This window comes from Salvelinus sp. IW2-2015, unplaced genomic scaffold (genome assembly GCF_002910315.2).
Source record: "Salvelinus sp. IW2-2015 unplaced genomic scaffold, ASM291031v2 Un_scaffold1112, whole genome shotgun sequence".
NCBI lineage: Eukaryota > Metazoa > Chordata > Actinopteri > Salmoniformes > Salmonidae > Salvelinus > Salvelinus sp. IW2-2015.
In genome coordinates this window covers 159,457-170,887 of record NW_019942731.1, presented here as the reverse complement: position 1 = coordinate 170,887, position 11,431 = coordinate 159,457, and positions in this window count along the sequence as shown.

Below are 11,431 nucleotides of genomic sequence, written 5' to 3'. Positions count from 1 at the left end.
CACAGCTGACCCGCTGGGGGTGGAGGGTGAGTCTCTTACTCCCTGAGAGATCAGACATGTCTATTAACACAGTGACCTCGCTGGGTTGCAGGGTGAGTTCTCTTCTCCCTGAGAGACAGACAGACTAGTGTTTTTTAACACAGTGACTCGCTGGGCGGCAGGGTGAGTCTCTTCTCCCTTGGAGAGACAAGACAGGCAGTGTCTTATAGGCACAGTGAACTCGACTGGGTGGACAGGGTGAGTCTCTTCTCCCGGAGAGGACGACAGAACAGTGTCTTTACTAACACAGTGACCTCGCTGGGGTGCAGGGTGAAGGTCTCTACTCCCTGAGAGACAGACAGACGTTGTCTTATCACACGTGACCTCGCTGAGGTCGGCAGGGGTGAGTCTCTTATCCCTGAGAGACAGACAGAGGTCAGTATTCTTATAACCACAGTGACCTCGCTGGGTGGCAGGGTGAGAGTCTCACTTCCCTGAGAGACAGACAGTGTCTTATAACACAGTGATCTCGCCTGTGGGGGTGGCAGGGTGGAGTCTCTTACTCCCTTGAGAGGGACAGACAGTTCTTTATTACACAGTGACCTTCGCTGGGCGGCAGGTGAGTCTCTCACTCCGCTGAGAGACAGACAGACAGTGTCTTATAAACACAGTGACCTCGCTGGGTGCAGGGGTGAGTCTACTTTCTCCCTTGAGAGACAGACAGACAGTGTCTTATAACACAGTGACCTGCTGGTGGCAGGGTGAGTCTCTCTCCCTGAGAGACGACAGACGTGTGTTCTATAACCAGTGACACCTCGCTGGGTGGCATGGTAAGTCTCATACTCCCTGAGAGGGACCAGGACAGACGTGGTTTATTAACACAGTGACCTGGCTGGGTGGCAGGTTTGAGAGTCTCTTACTCCCTGAGAGACAGACAGTGTTTATACACCAGTGACCCTCGCTGGTGCAGGGTGAGTCTCTTCTTTCCCTGAGAGACAGACAGACATTGTCTTAACCAGTGACCTCGCTTGGGCGGCAGGTGAGTCTCTACTCCCTTGAGAGACAGGACAGACAGTGTCTTCTAACACAGTGGACCTCGCCTGGGGTGGCAGGGTGAAGTCTTACCTCCTGAGCAGGACAGACAGACAGTGCTTTATAACACAGTGACCTCGCTGGCGGCAGGGTGAGTCTCTACTGCCCTGAGAGACAGAACAGACACGTGTCTATAACAGTGACCTCGCTGGGCGGCAGGGTGAGTCTCTTTACTCCCTGAGAGACGACAGCAGTGTTTCTTATTAACACAGTTGACCTCGCTGGGGTGGCAGGTGAATCTCTTCTCCCTGAGAGGACAGACAGACCAGTGTCTTATAACACAGTTGAACCTCGCTGGGTGGACAAGGGTGAGTCTCTTCTCCCGAGAAGGACAGACAGACAGTTGTCTTATTAACACAGTGACTCGCTGAGGTGGCAGGGTGAGGTCTCTTTCTCCCTGAGAGACAGACAGGACAAGTGTCTTATAACACAGTGACCTCGCTGGTGGCAGGGTGAGTCTCTACTCCCTGAGGAGACAGACAGACAGTGTCTTATAAACACAGTGACCTCGCTGGGTCGGCAGGGGTGAGTCTCTTATCTCCACTGAAGAGACAGACAGCTGTCTTTATAACAAACTAGTGGACCTCGGCTGGGTGGCAGGGTGAGTTCTCTACTCCCTGAGAGGACAGACGACAAGTTGTCTTAATAACACAGTGACCTCGTGTGTGCAGGGGGTCTTTCTCCCTGAGAGACAGACAGACAGCTGTCTATAACACAGTGAACCTCGCTGAAGGGCAGGGTGAGGTCTTCTACTCCCCTGAGAGGAACAAGACCAGACAGGTCTATATAACACAGTTGACCTCGCGAGGGTGGCAGGGTGAGTCTCTACTCCCTGAGAGACAGACAGACAGTGTCTTATAACACGTTTGACCTCGCTGGTGGCAGGGTGAGTCTCTATCCCCTGAAGAACATACAGACAGTGTCTTATAACACAGTGACCTCGCTGGGTGGCAGGCGTGAGTCCTACTCCATGCAGAGACAGACAGACAGTGTTTATAACACATTGACCTCGCTGGGTGGCAGGGTGAGTCTCTACTCCCTGAGAGACAGACAGAAGTGTTCTTATAAACACCAGTGACCTCGCTGGTTGGCAGGGTGAGTCTCTACTCCCTGAGGGAAGCAGACAAGTGTTTATAACCACAGTGACTCGCTGGGTGGCAGGGTGGTCTCTACTCCCTGAGAGACAACAGTGTCTTATAACACACAGTGACCTCGTTGGAGTGGCAGGGTGAGTCTCTACTCCCCTGAGAGACAGACAGTGTCTTATAACACAGTTGATCTCGGCTGGTGGCAGGGTAGAGTCTCTACTCCCTTGAGAGACAGACCAGCTGTCTTATAAAACACAGTTGACCTCGCTGGGCGGCAGGGTGAGTCTTTACTCCCTGGAGGACAGGCACAGGGACAGTGTCTTATTAACACCAGTGACCCGCTGGGGGCAGGGTGAGTCTTCTTCTCCCTGAGAAGGACAGGACAGACAGTGTCTTATTAACCACAGTGACCTCGCTGGGCCGGCGCAGGGTGAGTCTCTACTCCCTGAGAGGACGATCAGACAGTGTCCTTTATAACACAGGTGACCTCGCTGGGTGCAGGCGTGTAGTCTCTACCTTCCCTGAGAGAACAGACAGGACAGTGTTCTTAATACAGCAGTGACCTCGCTGGGTGGCAGGGTGAGTCTCTTCTCCCTGGGAGACAGACAGACAGTGTCTTTATAACACAGTGGACCTCGCTTGGGCGGCAGTGTGGAGTCTCTACTCCCTTACGAGACAGACAGTTTCTTATAACACAGTGACCTCGCTTTGGAGTGTGGTGTTGGTTTGTAACCCCCTAAACAAGCTATTTATAAAGTTGTTTACTAAAAAGGCTAGTATAAAAGTTGTTTACTAAAAGGCTAGTATAAAAGTTGTTTACTAAAAGGCTAGTTAAAAAGTTGTTTACTAAAGGCTAGTATAAAAGTGTTTACTAAAAGGCTATAAAAGTTGTTTACTTAAAAGGCTAGTTAAAAGTTGTTTACTAAAAGGCTAGTATAAAAGTTGTTTACTTAAAAGGCTAGTAAAAGTTGTTTACTAAAAGGCTAGTTAAAAGTTGTTTACTAAAGGCTAGTAAAAAGTTGTTTACTAAAAGGCTAGTTAAAAGTTGTTTACTAAAAGGCTAGTATAAAAGTTGTTTACTAAAAGCTAGTTAAAAGTTGTTTACTAAAAGTTCAACTTGGTGAGGCCAAAGGAGCCAATATAAGAGGGGGAGGAGTTTGTTACCATGATCAGAGATAGTAAAAGAGGACCAAGGTCCACCCCACTAACTAATGGTTAAGGTTGTCTGTTACAGAAACTATGCAGTGCAGTCATAATACTTCAAAGGAAATACAATAACATGTTCGATGTGTTACTTGGTTGACCTAATTGAAAACAATAGGCTAAAGGAGAAGTCACATTTTACTTGAACATAACATGGTGAACATAACAGCTAGAAGGAACCTGGTTATTTAAGGCTCCTTGATATTCCAGTCTCCGTACACTGGCACATGGAAGTCATGGTGTACTCTTGATATAGCTTCCTCTAGGTGTTCAATGTAGGAGGACAAACTCACCTCTTCTACTATCAAAATGTAGCACCACCTGGGGGATCCCAGACACGGCAGACACTTGGCCCCAGAATGCACCACCTGGGGGATCCCAGCCACGGCAGACACTTGGCCCCAGAATGCACCACCTGGAGGATCCCAGCCACGAGAGACACTTGGCCCCAGAATGCACCACCTGGGGGATCCCAGCCACGGCAGACACTTGGCACCATAATGTACCAAAGAGAGATTACAGGATTAGAGAGTAGAGAGATTACAGGATTAGAGAGTAGAGAGATTACAGGATTAGAGAGTAGAGAGATTACAGGATTAGAGAGTAGAGGTTATAGGAGTAGAGAGTAGAGAGATTACAGGATTAGAGAGTAGAGAGATTACAGGATTAGAGAGTAGAGAGGTTATAGGAGTAGAGAGGTTATAGGAGTAGAGAGGTTATAGAAGTAGAGAGTAGAGAGGTTATAGGAGTAGAGAGGTTATAGGAATAGAGAGTAGAGAGGTTATAGGAGTAGAGAGGTTATAGGAGTAGAGAGTAGAGAGATTATAGGAGTAGAGTTGTGGAATAGAGTTCCATTTAGTCATGGCTCTATGTAGTACTGTGCGCCTCACATAGTCTGTTCTGGACTTGAGGACTGTGAAGAGACCTCTGATGGCATGTCTTGTGGGGTATTGCATGGGAGTCTGAGCTGTGTGCCTATTGTTTAAACACACATCTCTGTGCTTTCAACATGTCAACACTTCTTACAAAAAACAAGTAGTGATGAAGTCAATCTCTCCTCCACTTTGAGTAATGAGAGATGTACATGCATATTAATATTAGCTCTCTGTGTACATCCAGGGGCCAGCCGTGCTGCCCTGTTCTGAGACAATTGTCATTTTCTGACGTCCCTCTTTGTGGCACCTTTGGCATTTCTGTCTTTTCTGTAGATGTTATAACCATGTATTGCTAACACAGTATTATCTAAGTGAGTTTCACAGATTGTCAGAATATGAATGTCATCTGTTACTAGTGTCGTGTCTTTGGCATCATTAAAGTGAAGACTTATTTTATCAAATCAATTCTCTGTAATTATTATTACGTGATTAAACTAATCATGTAAATGTAATTAACAACAGGAAGTCGGGCACCAAGGAAATTTTCAGATTACAATATTATAAATTTCCTAATATAACTTTTCAAACATCAGTGGGCAAAACAGTATTAGTACAGCCACCAATTGTGCAAGTTCTCCCACTTAAAAAGATGAGAGAGCCTTAATTTCTATTATAGGTGCACTTCAACTATGACATCAAAATGAGAAAAAAAACAAATCCAAAAAATCACATTGTTAGGATTTTTAATTAGTTTATTTGCAAATTATGGTTGAAATAAGTATATTGGTCAATAACAAAAGTTTATCTCAATACTTTGTTATATATACCCTTTGTTGGCAATGACAGAGGGTCAAACGTTTTCTGTAAGTCTTCACAGAGTTTTCACACACTGTTGGCTGGTATTTTGGCCCATTCCTCCATGCAGATCTCCTTAGAGCAGTGATGTTCTTGGCTGTCTGGCACAACCGGACGTTTCTACTCCCTCCAAAGAGTTTTCTTGATGGTCGGGTTGGTATCTGGAGTACTGCTAGCCTCCAGGACCTGCAAATGCTCGCTTCGAAGCCAGCTCTTTCGCATGCCAGGGGCAGTGTGTTTGGGGATCATTGTCAATGCTGAAAGTACCAGGGCACGTTTCATCTTCAATGCCCTGGTGATGGAAGGAGGTTTTTCACTTCAAAATTGCACACTACATGGCCCCATTTCATTCTGTCCTTTACAAGGATCAGTCGTCGGTCCCGTTGCGAAAAAACAGCCCCAAACGCATATGTTTCCACCCCCATGCTTCACGTAGTCGTATCGGTGTTCTTATGATGCAACTCAAGCATCTCTTGTCTCCAAACACGACGAGTTGAGTTTTTACCAAAAAGTTATATTTTGGTTTCATCTGACGCAATGAACATTCTCCCAATTCTTCTTCTGGATCATTCCACAAATCTCTAGCAAACTCAGACGGGCACGACATGTACTGGCTTAAGCAGGGGGACCCTCGGCACGGCAGGATTAGTCCTGGCGGCGTAGTGTGTACTTGGATTGTAAGGTTTTTGTTACTTTTGGATCCCAGCTCTCATGCAGTCATTCATAGGTCCCCCCGTGTGGTTCTGGACTTTTTGCTCACCGTTCTTGTGATCATGTTTGAACCCCCACGGGGTGAGATCTTGCTTTTGTTGGCCTTCCATTCCTAACTAATTGCTCGCTGCACAGTTGATTTTCTCAAACCAAGCTACTTACCTATGTGCATGATCAGTCTTCCCCAGCCTGGTGCAGGTCTACAATTTTGTTCTGGTGCCTTGACAACTCTTTGTCTCTGGCCATAGTGGACGTTTGGAGTGGTGACTCGTTTGAGGTTGTGGACAGGTGTTTTATCTGATAACAAGTTTCAAACAGTGGCCATTAATACAGTAACGGAGTGGAGCAGAGGAGGCCTCCGTCAAAGAAAAGTTACAGTCTGTGAGAGCTCAGAATTCCTTGCTTGTTGCTTGTTTGTAGTGACCAAATATCTTTATTTTCCAAACCATCATAATTTGCTTAATAAATTTCATAAAAATACCCTACAATGTGAATTTTCTGGATTTTTTTTCATTTTGTCTGTCATATTGACAGTGTACCTATGATGAATATTACAGGCCCTCGTCTCATTCTTTTTAGTGGAGCGAACTGGCCAACTGGTGGCTGGACTAATACCTGTTTTGCCCCACTGTATGTATAGTATTTTTTACCCCTTTCGTTATATCCAGTTTTAGTTACGATGTCTGCTGTCTTCATCGTCTGCAACCTCCCGTAGCGGACTCGGGAGACGGCGAATGTCGATGAGCCAATGCGTCCTCCGAAACACAACACCAAGCCGCACTGCTCTTGACACAATGTCTCATCCACCGGGGAAAGCCAGCCGACCAATGTGTCAGAGGAAACACTGACAGACCTGGCCGACCCGTGTAGTGTGCACTGAACCACGGCCCGCCACAGTTAGTCACTTAGGCGGCGATGAGACAAGATACCACCTGCCGACCAACCCTCCCTAACCGGACCGACGCTGCGGCTCATTGTACGCCGCCGCTGGCTGGCCTCCCGGCTCAAGGGCCGGCTGCGACAGAGCCTTGGCTCGCATCCAAAATCCTTGGTGGCACAGCACATGCAATGCAGTGCCTTAGACACTGGATGCAGGCCTTCACGACCCACTGTGATGCAGTACCTAGACCACTGGCAATGCAGCTGCCTTACACCTGACGCAGGCCTTAACGGGATGCACGTTATGCCCTGAGAAGCCACTGGGATGCAGTGCCTAGACCCGAAGCAGTCCTTAGCGTGGGATGGCCAGAGCCTTAGACGCTGTGATGAGGCTGCATGGATGAGGTTGCATCTGCACTGGATGCACTACCCTGGCTCGCAAGACCTTAGCCCCCCTACGGATCAGATAAACACTGTGCAGTACCTGACACTGTGATGCAGTGCCTTAGACCACTTGGATGCAGTGTGACACGGCTAGTACAGACCATGGGATGCAGTGCCTTAGACCAACTGGGATGCAGTGCCTTAGGACCAACTGGGATGCAGTGCCTTAGACCATGGGGATGCAGTCCTTGAATATGTCGTACTGTGGCATGGTGCAGTGCCTTAGACCATGGATGCAGTCCTTTAGACCACTGGGATGCAGTAGCCTTAGACCACTGGGATCAGTGCCCCTAGTACACTTGACGTCCTGGCACTAGTGCAGTGCCTTAGACCAGGCAGCCTAGACCGATGCAGTACCTTAGACCACTGGATCAGTGCCTTAGACCACTGGATGCAGTACGCTGTAGACACTGGGATGCAGTGCCTTAGACCACTGGGATGACAGTGCCTCTAGACCATTTGCTGGGATGCAGTTGCCTTAGAGCACGGGGATCTGCCTTAGCCCTTGGATGCAGTTGCCTCTAGACCACTGGATCGCAGTGCTCAGACCCACTGATAGGTTGCACTGGATGCAGTGCCTTAGATTCCTTCATTGCCATCCCTACTCTGGGATAGCAGGCCTTAGAACAGCTGGGGATGGCAGTGCCTTAGACCACTGGGATGCAGTGGCCTATGTAGACCACTCGGATCCAAGTGCTTAAACCCGACTGGCAGATGCAGTCCTTAGACCAACTGGGATGCCGTGCCTTAACCACGTGCCATGCTTGCACTGGATGAGCCTTAGCCACGTGCAGCCTCCGGGATGCAATGCCTTAGCCACGATCTACTAGACCCACTGGGATTGCAGTGCCTTAGACCACGGGATGCAAGTGCTTAGACACTTGGGATGTTGCCTTAGAATCTTGTATGAGGCCGACCTGGGATGCAGTTGCCTATACACACTGGTGTGCGATGTTACCTGTAGACCACTGGGAGCAGTTCGCCTTAGACCACTGATGCAGTTGGCCTTGACCACTCGGGAGCAGTACCTGAGGACCATCTGGGAATGCAGTGCCTTAAGTACCAAACTGGAATGCATGCCTTAGACCACTGGGAATGCAGTGCTTAGGACCACTGGAGTGCAGTGCCTTCTAGCACATTGGCTCGAGTGCTTACACCCACTGGGATGCAGTGCTAGACCACTGGGATGCGTGCCTTAGACAACTGGGATGCAGTGCCCTTTAAACCACTGCGCACCCGGAGCCCTACTTTTCAGATATTTAATATCTGACTAATAAGTCTTCTAATTTCGTGAATCATTCTTTACCTCGCGTTAGTCTCATTCCAAACATCGGAAGTTGTTGGTTATCTGCACAACCCAGTCTTCTATGAATTCATCCATACATCAATTGTCTTAATCATTTATTTACTAACATAAATAATCACAGAAATGCATAAACAAACAACAATATATATGGTTACAAGGAAAATGATAGGAAGTGTGGGTGTGACTGAGAAGGCGGGAAAACGAGACACAGATTGGATATGATAACCATTGAAATGCATCTACTGAACGCTCACTTATTCGGGAAATTGCAATTCCATATATATATTTACACTCAGTGTTCGTCGGAATCTCTGTTGAATCGTCCGTTTTCTGTTGAAAGTTCATCTGAACTTCTCTTGCTTCCCTGGAGGTCTGTCGTGTTAGATGGATACTTCAGAGTTCCATTCAGAAAAGAATTCTATAAGAGTAGACTGTTTCGGCGGTTGCGTTCTTCGCAGTTCCAGGTCGACATAAATTCTAGCTGCAGAACAAGGTAATTTAGTTAGAAGATTTGCTCTTATTTCTGTCAGGATCGATAGTTCTCAGAGTTGAACACTTCCACCAGTGTAGCCAATGCTCCACGGTGTGTTGGTTAGGAAAAAATTGCCAACTATCCCAATCCGGAAGTGTCTATGCAACTACCCTCTCGGTAATAAGGCCACACAGTCCTACTCCTATTGAATAGTACCATGCGTTATCACGGGCCGGACGAGTCGCATGGCTACCTTGCTCTGCGTATAGACAGGGCTCACCAAACTAGCCCTCGTATAGCGACTGCTCAACCTGCTCCGTTAATAGAGAGGTCTCACAAACTAGCCTCCAGATGAGAGCGGGTCTCTACTTCAACTACACCTCAGATAGAGACAGGTTCACTCAACCTAGCCTCTCTAATTAAGGCAGGCTACTCAAACTTGGGCCCTGTTGAGGCACCGTCTCTACTCAAACCTTAGCCCTCTCGTAATAGAGGACTGCATGGAGTCTCATAGCTCCCAACGTTAGCCCTCTCTCATAAAGAGAATCGACAGACGTCTCTACGATCAAACCTTACACTCAGTAGTGCGTACGCAGTGTTATCAACTAGCTCAGTAAAAGGCAGAGGGTCTCTACTCAACCTTGAGCCCTCTCGTGTCAGATAGAGGAGACGCAGGGGTCTCTAACTCAAACCTTTAGCCTCCAATCCAAAGGAGCAGTACCTTTTGTCCTCTGAACGTCAAGGACTCTAGGCCCTCTCGTGGTAATCGAGGGTAAGCTGGGTCTAAGGAATCCCTCACGTGGGGTTTATTCCGGAAACAGCAGAAAGGGCTTTCCCATGATCGCCAATCATGTCTACTCATGGGGCGCGGCCAATGACTTAATTGAAACTTTAAGGAATTGGATCTCTTTCCTAAACAGTTTAAAATCACATTAACATAAGTACACAAATAGTTCTCTTACAATTCATTTTATATACAATTAATTATATGCAAATTCATAACGGAGGCTGTGTATTAAAACAGGTTATGGTAATTGTGCTCTGTTATGTCTCTCATGAGGTCACAACATTTAGACAAAATGGGACCGTCGTTAGCTGGATTCCCATCGACCGATTTACACATTCTCCAAAACATGGAATTGCTTCACCGTTCTCAAGTTCTGTGAATGTAGAGTTCCTTATGTTCTTGACTGTAACCCTCTCTTCTATACCTCATGAGGAGAGAGTCTCCTCCAGGAATTTTACGCCAACTAGATAACAGAACCTGGGTATAAGAGGAGAGAGGGGAACGCACCGCTAATACCCAAAGAGGACGCACTGTTCATACTCTAGCAAATTATTGATTTCTCATGGAACCTTGTTCTTAAGTTACTTATGTTATGTGGGATATTTTTAGCACTTTTCGGGTTCCTTGATTGTTTTCCATTGCGTTTACTGAGGCGAAAGCTATAGAGATAGTAAACATTGCTCATGTTATTTATAATGCATTGAGGTTAATTGACATGGGACTTCCTATAGAGTGATTATTGTCATGTTGTGCTTCCAGCCAGGCGGTGGTTGCGATCGGACCGTGTACATCTTGCTCAGCTGGGGCTGAGACGTGGCCTCAGGGAAGCTGGTGGAGTCGGAGGTGTACTAGGCTAGCTGCCACGTGAGAGATGGTGCGGAGGGGTACAGGCTAAGCCGGACAGGTTGAGAGATGTGGAGGGAGGACAGGCTCGGCCAACAGCGTGAGAATGGTGGAGAGGGGCTCATGGCCAGACAGTGAGAGATGGTGGAGGAAGGGAGACAAGAAGGGTTCAGGGGTCAGGAGCGGTAGAAGACCTGGGAGGTGGGGGAGAGATTGGGAGGAGGAGAGATGTGAGTGAAAGTAGGATAATTATAGTATATTATAATACTTATAAGTGGCATTAGTCATGTTAGTGTCAGAATTCTGTTATAACATGGGGCTCCCTTCATCCCCTACCCAAACCCCTCTCTCATCCCCACCCTCACCCCAAACCTCCCTCTCCAATCACCCCCTAACCCTCCGCTCACCCCAACCCTGTCCCGCTCACCCAACCCCGTCCCTCACCCAACCCTTCCCTCGACCCCTAACCCTCTCCGCTCACCCCAAAACCCCTCCCTCACCCCAACCCCTTCCCTCACCCCCAACCCCTTCCCTCACCCCTAACCCTCCCTCACCCAATCCCCTCCCTCACCCCAACCCCTCCCTCACCCCCCCCCTCCTCACCCCACCCTCCCTCACCCCAACCCCTCCGCTTCACCCCCAAGCCCGAACCCCTTCCTTCACCCCCAACCCGCCTCCGGGCTTCCACCCCCTAACCTCCTCACCACCAAAACCCCCCTTCAGCCCCAACCCCCCCTGCACCCCCAAACCCTCCCTCACGCCCCAACCCCTCCCTCACCCAACCCCTCTCCTCACCTTAACCCTCCCTGCCCCAAACCTCCCACCCAAAACCCTCCCTCACCCCCTTAAACCCCTTCCCTCAACCCCAACCCCCCTCCGACATGTCACACACTTGCC